Raw genomic sequence first — 14,803 nt, 5'->3', positions numbered from 1 at the left:
CCAGAAGCAGAATTGCTGCTGTTTCCTCCTGAGATTAGGAGCTGGCTGAGATACTGAAGGAGATACAGAGGTGAAGGATCAAAAAGTTCATGTGCATTATGGGAATAACAGCACTGGAAGGAAAAAAATCTCATTTTTACCTCACAAAATCTCTCATTAACTGGCAAACAAGGACAGAGTAGAAAAGAATGTTGTTCTCCCTGCCTCTATAAGAATGAGTATTCCTGATAAGAGTCTGGGAAAATAGCAAATACCAGTGAGAGTCAGAAACTGGGGCCTTTCCCTCGGCACCCTGAGGACATACAGAATGATGGGAAGTTTTCTGGGTTGTCTCTGTCATCCTTGAAAGTCCTCCTTAGCTCACTGCACAGGGCAACAGGAGCTAAATCCTGTTTTGTTAAAATGAAACAAAGCTCTGTTGAAACGATCTACAAAAGTATAGGAGAGACAAAATATCCCTTCCCTTTAACTTGTTGATCTCCCACATTTCTGGTTTCTCTATCTACATTGGCCAGCCACCATTTCTGTCCTCTTTTCTTTTTTTTTTTCTTTCCTTTTCCTGTCAGATTTCTTCAGCCATGCTTTTTTTTTCCCAGGTGGAAGATGAAAGAAAGGTACAGCTAGAGAATCAGCTGCCTAAGCATCATAATGCTAAATATTTGTTCACTTGCAGTAAGTCCTGGAGTGCTCCCTGTTTACCCAAGAGGATTTCAGCATAGAGACTTGCTCCAGAAAGCTTTTTGTTTAGAAAAGAGAAAAATCCTGCAGATCAGTGTAATCTCTGTTACTCTAGGAATTACTGAGTGTAATGTGGTGTGGGTGGGTGAGGTTTTGCTCCTTGGTAAAGCAGCAGCTCATGGGAAAGAGTGCTATAAAGTCTGCATCCTAGAAGAGTGAGAACCTCAATATCAAATGTCAGAAATTATGAAGGTTGAGGCTTTTCAACTGATATTTTAAGTTATTGCTAAGCAAAATTTTCATTTAAGTCAAAAGAATGGATTTGATCCTACAGATTTTTCCCTTATAAACTTCCTGACTAGGACAGCAGCCACATGACAGAGTCAAAATCTCCTACTGTGTTCTTCAGGACAAATACCTCTTCCCAAGATGAGGGAGTAAAGACAAAGGTGCTGAGAACTTCATTGCTCATGAACAACTCTGAATTTTGTTCTACGGAGGGAGGATATTGAAGAATTTTCACCCCAGCTCAGGTTTTATCGTGGTGAGGAGAGCACAGTATAACAGATTAAGCTACTGCAGAGGTGACACAAGAAAACTTGTCAGAAGGAGGATAAAATATAAGAAAGATCAAGCAAATAATAGGTTTGTTTCCTATTGAAAGTTAGTTTTCCTTTTTTCATCCCATTTTTCAGGTTAAAGTCAGTGAGCAAAAACCATGTGCATTTGGTGGATGGTTGTTCTGATGACTGACAGAAGGCAAAAAATACAACTACAGGAGCATGACACAGCAGAAATCAGCTCATTGGAGATGGCAGATGGACAGAACAGTAGTAGTTATGCTTAATTTTATATTTTTGCCATTATTTTGTTCATTAAATATTTTAAAAATCATTTGGGCAATTGTACCTGTGAGATTGTGATTAGCTATAAGATTTAAAGTATACCTTTGGATAATTTCAAATTGTTTTCTGTCTTTATTTGACTGAACTTGACACATTGAAACTGAATCAAACCATTGATTTATCAGAAGTGTTTTTTTCCTCATACTAGATCTGTGCAGATCTAAGTTATAATGCAGGAAAGCAGTAGAAAGTTGCACCTGTAAATATTTTAGAGAAAACTGCTGTTCTGTGGAACTTTATGCTGTTTTTCTGTGGTCCTATTGAGTGCTTTACAGAAGCTCATTTGGGAAATGTATTCTTTGATTTTGGTAATCAATTGATCAACATTTGAAGCTTTGCTCAGACACACAGCTATTGTGAAGAGCAGTTCTTTTGAATATCCATTTGATTGTGTTTGTGATGCTTGCTTTATTCAACTCTGCTCCAGGCAAATTAAAATGTACTGCTATATAATAAGTATGGGAAGGTTAGCATTCACAATTTAGGGATAAAACATTTTGACAGTTCTATTCTACATTTGCATTTAAAAATCGTAATGCATTTGATTAGAGCCTTTGTTTATCGTAGGATCTCTTGTAGGCATTGCTGCTGTGAGATTGTTACCTTTCAGGATTTCTTCTGGACTGTGTGTCTGTGGGGGAGCACAAAAGCCTGCTGCTTCCACAGGCATGTTATTTTCTGGTCCATGGTCTGTCTCCTTTTCTTTAATTTCTGATGGGGCTCCACCTGCACTGCTGCTGCTGAGTCATCTGTGTTGGTGTCTGAGATATTTTTGGTGTGCAGACTTAGGCAGGTACCTGTGCATTGTTCTGCCTTGTATGCTTGCCATGCTTGTCCACTGGTCCCCAGACTCTCAGTTTTTGGGGCACTGCAGAATCGCCATGGGGACAGAGGCAGGCATTGTCTGGGCAGGGACAGGAGATTCTGCCACCACAAGCATTGTCCTTGCTGGTGAACAGGTGCTGCTCAAGCACAGCTTGTGCACAGACAATGGGCAGCACTCTGAGCTCAGGAAAATGATCACTCACAGGCTGATGGCTGAAGGATGGGTCACTAAAACTATCAGGATTCATTGCTCCCCTTTTATTTTATCTGTCATCTTTCTGCATTAGGAATGTTCAGGGGGATTCAAGTAACCTGATATAACATCTGCAACATTGCTTTCACCAAGAAAATATTCATTCAGATAATAAGGCTGTCTCAAGATACACTGTCTCAAGAGACCATTTGTAAATTACTGATAAGTGATAAAAAACCCTAAACTAACAAACACTCTGGCTAGATAGTTCAGACTTTTCAGAGGAGCAGAAATAAAGGGGAAAAAAACATTGTAGGGTTTGCAGGAAAATGTATTTGAGCTGAAGTAAGGCCTTCTTCCTGGTCTTTTAGCCAATCTCTAGAGACTCGGTGTAATTGTTAGATTTTCCTTGGGAAGAATATGGACTTAGGTGATACCAGAAATCTTGTGCAGTGAATTCTCCAGGAGTCCCTTTCTACATTTTGCCCCACTACTCTGCCTCCAAAGCCCTGAAAACTCATGCACCCTCAAACTGCTGTGAATTGTCATTTTCCATGCCTTCCTTCATTGGGAAGCTGTTTCTTCTGACTCAGCAATAATTAGCAGAGAAGGGATGAATTCTGGGAATTCTGAGATGCTATATGCACAAACTCCTCTTCTGATTGTAAAGGGGACCACTGGTAAATCCTCTCTGTGCACCCAGACTGGGTCTTGTACTGAAAAACATCAAAATCTGAATTATGCAGAGGCTATGCAGCACTATGGGTAAGTACTTTCGCCTTTCATGTCTTATTATGTTGTTAATTAGTTAATGTTTGTAAAGCACTTTGAAGATGAAAAGCCCTATATAAGTTCTAAGTGTTATTATCTCTAGAGACCTAGGTTCAATTCAAAGGTGCTTAATTACATATGCCATAAATTAGACTTAATGAGTTGTAGAATCATACATTTTATGCAATGCATGCAGATTTCTCAGCCAGAGCTGGGTCTTAGGGTCTGTTGCAGTATTTCTTTAGGTATTCAGACTTGTTAAGAAAATTACACAAAAATAGACCAGATCATTTCTAATAATGATTTGATTGCATTTCAGTACTATTTGGGACTTGGTGGAGCAAACCACTGGGAGCTTTGCTCAACTGTATCTAGGGATTTTCCAGTAACCAAATTGCTGAAGGTAACAGTTTTGGGGTTATTTTAATTATGATATAGACATAATTCTAATTCATGCTTCTGTATTTTGGCTTAGCAGGAGGATGCTGAGAAGTATTGGCATGACTGTTGTACTTCCAGTAAGACCCTGAAATGTCCCATTAGGGGACCACTTCATGTTGGGTTACGTTCACAAGCATAAAAACAGAATTTCCCATCTCTAGAGATACCACTGTGTAATTTACAAGCCATTACGAGTGAGTAGCCTGCAAAAAGGGGAAGCCACAGTTATAGGAAAATGTGGTTTCATTGGCTTTGCAGAGCTGAGAGTTTCCATGTTTTGTAACTTACATATTTTGTGGCCAGAAAGCTGCAGACTTTGCCCTGCTCCATCCCCAGCAGCAGGGCAGATGTCCATGGTGAGCAGGCAGCTTCTCCTGGCTCTTGCCCAGCCAGCAGAGTTCAGAGACACAAGCCAGCAGCATCACCCACCAGGTCTAGAGGGGCTCTCATGTGTCCCTGCAGCAGAACAAATCCATTTTACCTTGGGCCTTTCATGGGCATATAGAGGGAGGCAGGATTTATGCTGCATATAAATATGTTAGGAGTGTTTGTGTTCCTTAGTACAACCCAAGTAGATTGGAAAAACTAATTATTAGCAATTTACTATGAATGTCACTAACAGACTCACTTGAAAGTATTTATCCCGAAGTGAAAGTCGTTTGATTTGGTTAATGTTTATTGTAAGCATATGGAGACTGTCTTCCAGGGAAAAATGTATTTTTGAGTGCTCCAGACAAGTGAAACTGGTGAGCCCGCAGTCCCGAGAAAGCATCTGTAACCGCAGCCAAAAGGGGAACAATGTTTCTGACATTCTTTCAAGACATGTGTTTGAAGCATGGGTTCCCATCACTTTCAGAGCCACTTGCAGGCCTTTTTCTTTATTTAGATTTAGGCAAGTCAACGTGGGCCTAGATTCAGTTAATAAATAAATGCCTCTGTGATTTCTTCCTCATCCATTCTCTACTGTTATTTTAATGTTTATTTAGAACAGAAGTATGTTCCTTAAATGGGCAGAGCACAGTTCCTGACAGTGTTTATCACTTACTTTTCCATATTCCCAAGAAATGAATCTAGTCTTACACCCTAATTACTGGGGTGCATCTCTTTCAAAAACAAGACATAATTTTGATGAATACTTTTCATATACTCTAATATGTAGGAACTTCACATGAATGCTGATTTGAGCTCCAGGCTGTGGTTAAATGTTTTAATAGTGCAGCAAACTTATCAACAAACCTTTCCTTCCCTACCCTTCCCCCTTCCCTTTTTACAATGAACAGATTTTTATCCGACTGGCTTGTGACTTGGGGATTTTTACAAGTGGGTTTAGGAACTTGTCAAATATTTGAAAATTTCAGTCTGAGAACAAAACAGAAAAATCCCACAACTTAAAAGCCCAATACTTTATGTATTAACTTGGTAAATTTTTTGATTTGCTGAAATACCTACAGGACTATTCTCTGACTTAACTATCAGTACTTAACTAGAAGTTACCAGTCTGATGCCTTTTTTAATACTCCAGGACACCATTTATACTGATATAACTCACTGGGCTGCCAAGTCACTGGAGCTGCACGACACTTTTTGTTTCCAAATTCCTGTAGCCTTTTGTCAAAAGGTGATAAGAATTTTCATACTAGTTTTATTTAATCTTGGCTTTTCCAGCCTGTCTCCTTTCCTCCTCTGTTTCCAAGATGTCAGTGACTGACATGCTCCGGCAGTGATATCACTGTTGCTCAGACATGAGTGAAGAATCTCTCTGAGTAAGTGGGGCAGCTGTGAGCTTGAAGTGCCTGTTGCAGAGACATCAGGCAGCAGGGACAGCTGCACAGCAGAGAGCACCTTGATACAGCCAGGCCTTCAAGGCTGGCCAAGAGACCAATGGCTGGGGAGGCTCCAGAAAATCTTCATGGGCTCAAGAAGCAGTAAATGTGCATGGAGAAACAACTTGGTACGTTAACGTCCAGCACAGAACTCTGGTCACTTGGTGGTTGTGTTGGGCTGGGAGTTTTACAAAAACAAGCCATGCTTTGGTTTGTGACTTCCTCACTCATTTTCCTGTGTTAAGTCCCTAATTTAACAATGCACTGACCTCTCTCCTCTGAAAATCTGTGGCTGTGGAAACATTGCCCCTGCAGGAGGTCTGGAAGATTTCTGGACCATTACTGCTTCTGACTTCCTCTCTCTGTGAGCAAAGAGCTATCACAGGTCAACTGCAGAGTGGAAAAAGTGGCAGCAAATTGTGGGGTAAGCCCAGATTTAATATTGATGTGTTTTTATACCACAGTGGATAAAAATCATCCATGCCTCCTAACAGAATAAGGTACAGATGTATGTGAATCATCACAAACTTGTTCTTGTTGGTGCCTTTTATTTCAGTGGGCCTTTTGATTTTTTTTTTTTTGTTTTTTTTGTTTTTTTTGGTCAACAGACTTGAAAAGTGTACTACTGGTCTGCTGCTGCATGGTTCTTGAATTCCTTTCTCTCTACAGTCATGTTGCAGAAAAAAAGAAAATCAAATGCAGAATTTAAAAAACAAAGTGTCTGGTCTGAGAGCATTAAGAATTAAGTTTGCAGATATTTAATTCCAGGAGTAGCATTATAACACCAAATATTTTAATCTCATGCACACAATATCATGTACATATTACTTCAGCAAGAAGCTCTGTCCTCTGTGGATTAAGAGCATGCCTTCTGTTTAACCCTCAATTCAGTAAAACATTTCTATTCTGAATGATAGTGAAGTTTAAATTCGGACATGTCTGCAAGTCCATTGTGTTTGATGTCTGAGGTTAATGAGGTTAACAACAGGCTGAAGTGTTGTCCTGAGCCAGAGTTTGATTTGACAATGTGTAACAAAGTACATGTGCAGACCAACATTTCTATTTTAAAGTTTCCTCAGGAAATAGGCAATGAGATTATTTAATAAGTATTCATCAGAAAAATCTGCTTTGACTATGTCTTTACAGTTAAGCCTAAACTCAGTTCTGCATTAGGGGTTGGTTGAAATTTTGATTTAAGTAGAAGCACAGTCCATGGCTTTATGCATCTATCAGAACAGATTTGTGAATTAAGGTGGTAAAGCCACACTCTTGCCTGACAAAGGATATCAGAAAGCTGTTAGACTTAAAAATGAACAACTCTATAAAGCTGGAGTTTGTCATGGAAACATCATCACATCAAGTAATTGGCGTTACTCATTCACCCCATTAGAGTAATTATTTGTAATTGTTATTATTGTAGCATATGTCCACCATTTAAGCAGTGCATATTCCTGGGAAGAGCTGGGTCATTCATGAGAGAAACTGAGAAATTGAGTTGAAATGCCAAATCAGGCAGGCAGATGTAATTATTTCATTTGCTCTTAAACGAATTTATCATTTTTTCTCTTACTTCCTCATACAGGCAAACAGGGAAGCAAGCTAATGCTATCTACTGGTTTCACAAGAAAAAAAAGTCAGAAAAAACAAAACCACTAAAAGACATCTTGAATAAAGAAACATTTCACTTTGGTGGACCCAATCTTCAGGGATGCATTCAGTTTCTCTGACACAGGTACCTGTGAGCCAGCAAGGCACACTCAGGTGAGCTGTGAGCTTTGGCCCTGTGTCACTGAGAAAGGCAGAAATGACCCTTCAGTCACCAATGGGCAAAGAGTAAATCCACAGATAACCTGTGTATGGACCCTTCTACTAGCAGATAAAATCAGGGTATTTACAGAAAATCTATTGCAGTTGTTTTTGTCTTGCATTGATAATGGGACTCATACTGGTGTGATTTAAGAGTCAGAATTAAAAAATAATTAAAATCTACAATTGCTTCATCTAGATTTCTGGGAGGAACCATTGAAACTTTGTTCAGAATTACCCACAATTATGAAAAAATGCTCTTTTGTTCTTACATTAATTTGCTTACAGATGGATTTATAATATCCTTTAAAAAATTGATGTTACACCCATCTGCATGTGCTTAAGCTCAGTCTGCTGAAATGTACTGCTTGAGCTCATGACGAAAGCTACTACTATTGTTTGCCTGCACAATACAAAAGGAAATAAAATGAAGGGCTCAGAATGGACTGTTGCAAATCAAGACTTCAAAATCCCAGTTAAACTGCTTTTTGTTCAGCATCTTTTATTACAAGAAGAGGCACTTATCACAGATATTTGGGATAGTTGGCAGTAAAACCATAATACTGAATGTTCAGATGATGATGATGAAGAAGCATTATTGTCTTCCAATGCCACTAAAGTTGAAGTTTCCATTTAGGTCAATTTTTTAAAATTTGGGTGTTTGGTTCTTTTTCCACAAAGATGTTAAAGAGGTAAATTAAGCTTATTAGCCTGAATGTGGCAGTTAATATGCTGATGCTAAGAACATACGTAAAGCCAAGAGCTCTTGGCTAGGCATTTTGACTCATTAAAGGAGAAATAAATGTCAAAATGAAGAAGGTAAGATTGTGATACAAAATCTATTAATAAAGCATTCTGAAGAAACTGCCTGTTATTTGTTACTAAAGGAATAAATATACATTTCTGTAATGAAAAAAACATTATCTATAAGAAAATATTCTGTTCCCTTGCTTACACTGAAGAAATTTTATATCAAATGTATAGAGAACTGCTCCTTCATTGTTCCAGTCATAAGATCAGTGTCCAGTGAATAGCAATTTGTGTAGTCTTGTGATCAGACATCCTAGGTCAAATCAACTTGTGGAAAGTGATGGAAAGAGCATTTTAAATGCTGTAGAGAGGTGACAGCCTGGAAAAAGCTAATTAAAGAATGTTTTTGAATTGTGTTCCTTAGGATCTTTCACTTAAAAACAAGCTCAATTGGAAAAAAAATGGACTAAGAGGGTGCCAATGTCAGTGCAGCAGCAGTAATCCAAGTGTAGGCTGTATATTGCTTAAATGATTACTTTGATATGGTTTGGCAAATGAAAACCTTCTCTTACCATAAGTCATTTTTAGCATCTGGATTTGCATGCATGTATTATATCTGTTATATTAATTACATCTATTTTCCCAGGTATAGACAGACGTAGCCCAGTCGTGTGGCACCCATGAATAGATCCAGTGAGCCTGTGCAGCTGTGTTTTGATCAGCAGAGAGGTTTCCTGGCATCGAGAACTGAAATCACCTTGTGGCTATGACAAGCACATCTAAGTATGTAGCAAGTGAAAATCAAGGGTTTCTGTAAGGAAGAAGCAAGGACACCTACCACAAAAAATTAAAAGTAAAATAACCTTTAATAATTGCAACAATACAAACCCCATTCTGTGTATTGCTCTAAACTGGCATTTAGCCATCCATCATTTGCTGGCTCATAAAGCTGATTTGTGCTCTTCCCTCCCCTCCCTGCTTCCAGGAGCTGCTGGCCTCCTTTCACCACTCCTTTCCCATAGGCTCATAACTGGGACCCAAACGCTCTTTTGTCTTTTCCTCTGGAACTCTGCTTTGTGGCACATGGGGAAAAGGGGGAGCTGTGAGCAGCTTGCTTTCTTCTTCATTGTGTAATGCCACTTATAAACTCTGTCGACAGACACTTGGGAGGTGTCTAAAATGTTAGACAAGGAAACAGGTATAATTCAGAGGAAACCTGACCTTGATTGAATAGGGTCAAAATGCCTCAACCAGCTCTTTCATTTGAAACTCCTCATTTACAGACTCAGACTTCTTTCATTGTGGCTTAGAGTTGACAAATATGTGTGGGGTCTGTGTTAGTCTGGAAAATGAGAAGTGTTAAGGAAACTTCCCAGTGTGACCACTGCAGGCACACTGCCCAGGACAGAGACTGTCCCTGCTGCCAGCAGCAGCCGCAGAGACCCGGCGGGTCCCTGCACACCCCTCTCACACTCCCACCACGTTTCCTCACCAGGTTCCCCACAGCAGAGTCTCAGATGTTCCATAACACCACTAATTCCCGGCAGTGACACAGGAGCAGCCCGAGCTGGCACCTCCGAGGAGGAAACCAGCCAAGAAACCTCCTTTTACACCTTTTATTTACTTTTTATATCTTTTATCCTCTCCCCTTCTCTCCCAAGGCAAGTCTCGCTCCCGCCCGGCTCTCCGCGCCCATCATCTCGCTGGCGTCACCCATCTCCTTTGTTACCCCAAAGATCGGCAATTCTCGGCTCCTGCTGTGTCTCTCAGTGTCCATTCACCCGGCTGGCATCCCCATCTTCATGCCTTTGTTATCCCAAGGGTTGGCACTTCACGGCCTCTTGTCTCAGCTCCCACCCACAGCTCAATCTGCATCTCAATCTCAGTTTGTGAGCCGGGCTACCTGGACCAGCAGCATTCCTCAGCAGCTGTCCATCTGGATTTAGGGAATTCAGGGGTTAAACAAACTCTGTGGAGAACACACAATTTCTGTCACCTCAGAAGGTTGTAGCACCAAATTGTGAAGATTGCAAAAATTTGTTTTCAGGAATCTTGTTTGGCTATCCCCAGGTATTAGCATCTAGCAGTTGAATACAAGCTCCAGCTTCCTAATTCCCAGTTCTATTTGTATATGTTAATTAAACTCCTGAGGAAACAAAAAAAAAAAAAAAAAAAAAAAGGACTGAGCTCTAAATTATGTGTCTAAGAGTTTGAATTTTCTTCCTGACATTTAGAAATCTAAGGCTGTAAGCCACTGAAGGCTTTTGAACAAAATATTTGTGGTTATTTCCAGACTTGGTCGCTAGAGATATTTCTTGAGCTTCCTGGTGCACTATTTTATCTCAAATCCTTTCTGCTGAGTATTCTAAGAATGATTTACCATAATAGTTGATGAAGGTTCCTATAGAATGTATTCCAAGTATTTGTCTCCTATATTATGCACCTCTGTCAACCGGATTTTCTTTTGTTGTTATGGAAACCCCTTCTAGTGAAAGCTGTTTGACCCAGGAAAGCATTAGCGAACCAACAAAGTTTGGAGTTTCAAGTAGTTATCACTATTTTTGTTTCAATATTTTTTAACATCTTTCTCACTGACCAAAACCACAGATGGCACAGACCTGACTTTCTCATCACTAAGGATAATTTGTATCACACCAGTACTAAAAAGGGGCCTGCAAAAAGTGTAGATGCAATTAGAAGCCCTTTAATTTCCTTTCACACCATTGGAGTAGCAGACAGGAATCATTAGCTTGTGTCCTTATCCCTTCTGTTTCTTTGCTGGGGAGTGTGGGACTAGGATTGGTATGGGTTGGGAACAGGCAGTTCCTCCTCTCCTGTTCCTGAGCTGCTGAAGAGCAGCCACATCAACACACTCAGCACAAAAGCATTTCTTCACATTTATCTTAGGTTAGCACTTTCCTTTATTTAACTGTCTCTGATCTGACTATATCTGATCATTCCTTCATCTCATTTTCACTTAACCTCTTGCCCTCTACACAGACTAAGCATCCTATCAGATATCTCCCAAGGGACCTTCTTTTCTCCCCACTCCCCTTTCTCCACTCTTTCTCCAATTTAGGTGCTTTATGCCACTCTTGCTAATTTACCTGATTACATGGAAGGAGCTGTAGATCTTTTTATAATTGCTGTTTTACTTAAAACATTGATCCTTCAGCTCATGTCTGTTTTCAGGTCATCACACCTTACTGGAGGTTTCCCTGGCTTAATGAGCAATTCTGAAACCATAGGAAGTTCCAGAAGATGGGGGTCAGTGTACATTCTGATGTTTGAAAGCCACTCCATAGCACCCACAGGAGGATTCGTGGCACCTGCCTAGTTAAACAGTCTGTCCAATGTTATCTCTCCAGGCAAGTAAGATTCTGGCCATCACTGTAGTCCTATTTCGCTCCTTCTCAGTCTTTTTGACACCAACACATTAATTCTCCCAAGCTCCATTGGCAGCTGTAAGAAGTTCTCTTTTTTTGTTTTTTAATATGATTGATAATATTGAATATTTCTTTTAACCTTTTACTGCCATTCCTGGGCTATGTGACAGTTTTTGTGTTCAGATGTTAAGTTCCAGGATGCAATAGCACAACTTACAATCACTTACTCATTATGAAGCTCATTTGTAAAATGCTGCTGCCTAATTTATGACTGCCTGTGAAGCCCCACCTACCATTGGCCATCCAACATTCCCACTGTCAAAGGTCACATAAAGAAAATCATTGCTTCATACAGAAAATCCTTCCAGTTTAACACAAAGAATGGCAGTCCTTGCACAAAATTTGTCTATATGGTTTCATATGATGCACTGGAAAGGGTGCAAATAAAGCAGGTTCTCTGGTTCAGTGCAGGAAATGGCCCAACTGAAATGTAGTGGCAAAAAATGTCATAATTTTCACTTCCAATTTCTTGGGGGAAAAAATAGAAAGGTTGTCTGAGGAGACACAAATATGTAAAAGCAAAAAGACCTCCCAGGATGACTTGAAATATGTTCAAATTACACATCTACTCCCTGCTCCCTAGAACCCAGTAAATATTTCTTTGGCCCTACAAAGTATTTTAGTCTGAACCCAGGAAACCTCAACTTGACCTTGAAAATAAGATTCCTCAGTATTCAAAGTAAATGTCTCAGCCACATTACTGGAGGAGTTGCACTTTTCTGATTGAACATATAAAACTTGTCTCTTTTGGCCAGTGGGGTAGATTATACTGTGGGGAACTGGTTGTTTTCCCAATTAGCTGACCACAGGCACTTTGAAACTCTCCTTCTCAACTTCTGCACCTCAGTACAGTGCTGGTGGCAAGGTTAAAATATCTGGTTTGGGCCATAGGGGCAGGGTTAAGCCAGAGAAGAGCAGTAGAGCCAAACTCAGGGGAGATACACTGACCTGCCTTACTGAGTGAGCAGCCAGAGCATCTCTCTACAGGGATTTTGTTTTGTCCTCTTCTCAGGTTGTTACCTGATGGTTTAACAGCATTTGATGCTGTAGCATCCTTCCAGCATACCTTGAATCCCATTTGAGATTTCAGATTGAATATGTCTGGATTTGATCAGTTTTATCAGTTTATTTTCCTCTGATGTTTTTCTCCTCTGCCAGCTGCATTAACTCTTCTTTCACCCAAGACTCACTCTATGGTGAGTGTGATGAAAATACTCTTTTAAAACACTTTGACATCATCTTCTGACATCTGCCTCATATTCAGGTATAAATTTCCCAGGTCTGGTTATCAGTTCTATGTAGAAAAGTATGAGCATGTGTTCCACATGGAGTGTAAAAGGACAAAAAAGGTCTCAAATTCCTCTTCTGATGACTGGTCAATGTCTATCAACTGATGTTGAAGATCTCTGTGACCACAGCCTTCCTTTAATGTCATAGCTCAGACATAACTGCCTTTTGTCCAGCAATCTGTATAAAACAGACCAAAATAATAAAGATGGACATAATTAATATGGTAGATGCTTTGATTAGCATCTACCATATTAATTGAATTAAACCTGGCTTTAATTCTAACAAAAACCCAAATGCAGTATTGGGGGTTATATAAATAAAGTGATGCTTTTTCAAGATGAGCCTTTCCATTTTTGCTTCAGCTTGAGTTTGTCACTTGAGGCCAAGCAGTGTTGAAATGCTGTCAGGCAGTGTTTCACAGAGGCTCCTGGTTCAGGGCACCAGTGCAGGCTCCCAGCTGCCCAGGCTGGGCCCTTGCACCCTCCCCAGTCCTGCTGACTCCTGGGGGTGCTCAGGGTTTCATTCGGTTGCAAGTTGTAGCCACGTGGTGCAGGTTTAAGGGCTCTGTGTAACTCAGGTAATATCCACACATCTGAGAAGGACAGTGCTGTTATCCAAACAGAATGAACCTTTGAACTTTGTTAGGCTTTTAATATGACATTAAGCCTCAGATTTATAAAACCAAACCAGAACAAAACAAAAGCGTGCTTGCTTTCATTCTGTGCTCTGATTTTACACTGGATTGTCAGCAAAGCAGACCTTTTACCTATAAACAGATGGCACACAATTCTGTGGGATTTTCCCACATTTGATGAACACACATCAAGTCCATTTACATGAGCATGGAAAATATTAAAATGACTACCAGGTCTGTATAGTGTAAGACACCTGGAGCACATTGCTGCCAGCAAGCTTCTGAGGTGGGGATATTCTGGCACACAGTCATGGTTCTGGGGACTGGGCCATTTTTGACTCAGGTTATTGCATCTTTTGACACCTAAAGACATGTTCACCTCTGACCCAGAAACATCTGCAACGTCCAACTATAAAAAGGGGAATGGAAATGTAGCCTTTTTTTCCCCTTACTGTTATTTTTATTTTCTATTGAAAAGGGTTTTTAAAGGTCTATGAAATGTAAAATTGCTTTTTTTGCCATAGTTGCAAAACTCATTTCATTTTTTATCTGAGATGCACTTGTAGCAAATTTCCAGATTTGGAAAACTCATGCAATAACCCACTCTGAGGCCCAGAGTGTGAGCAGAACCTGGGCTGCATCTCTGAGGCAAACAGGGGGGGCTGTGACAGAGAGCAGCCTTGTCCCCAATCCCAATTTTTACCCCCTCTTTTCCCCAAGAGCTTATATTCCTTTCAAAGTTATTGTATATTCTGGCTTTGCTTCCTAAAGTACCTCTGGCTGATTTAAAATCACCACTTTTGCTCCTTTCTGGGCAGGCAAAATTGATGATCAGCTGGGTCATTACTGCTGTTCTTCTGACATGGCCCCAGATCAGAGCACCAGCCCTCCTGGTGACTGCACCAGGGGCTGCACGTTCTTAAACTGCAAACTAGCACCAACTGGAGTCTCCCTTTCACCTCTCTTGTTCCCCTGCAATTTTTATGCACAAATTTTATTTCTTTTTTACTTAATTTTGCCTAGTAATTTTTGGCCCTAAAAATTGAGCGGGGACCTTTCTGTGTGTCAGTCTTCCCTCCTGTAGAATGAATTATGTGGTTTGTCGGAAAATGGGACTATCTTTGTATGAATAGCACTATGAAAATCCCCAGAATTATTGTAGTTAATTTTTTGTTTCATTTAACAGGAGAGGTAGAATATAGGGCAGAGTAACATCCTATGTTGATGGATAAATTATTGCT

General features: G+C 40.1%; 1 long non-coding RNA gene across 1 annotated transcript in view; it reads left to right on the top strand.

Annotated features, from left to right (window-relative positions):
* Positions 1-13,134, top strand: part of LOC113459498 (uncharacterized) — a 29,961-nt gene extending 16,827 nt beyond the window's left edge. Inside the window, exons 5-7 of the long non-coding RNA XR_003380798.2 lie at positions 1,374-6,060; positions 7,219-7,397; positions 8,839-13,134. This is a non-coding gene — a long non-coding RNA (uncharacterized LOC113459498). The remainder of the gene's footprint in view (positions 1-1,373; positions 6,061-7,218; positions 7,398-8,838) is intronic.
* The last annotated feature ends 1,669 nt before the right edge of the window (positions 13,135-14,803 follow it).

Source organism: Zonotrichia albicollis, chromosome 13, assembly GCF_047830755.1.
Source record: "Zonotrichia albicollis isolate bZonAlb1 chromosome 13, bZonAlb1.hap1, whole genome shotgun sequence".
Lineage (NCBI taxonomy): Eukaryota > Metazoa > Chordata > Aves > Passeriformes > Passerellidae > Zonotrichia > Zonotrichia albicollis.
Note: the sequence above shows the minus strand (reverse complement) of the source record. Positions and strands in the feature narration are given on the sequence as shown.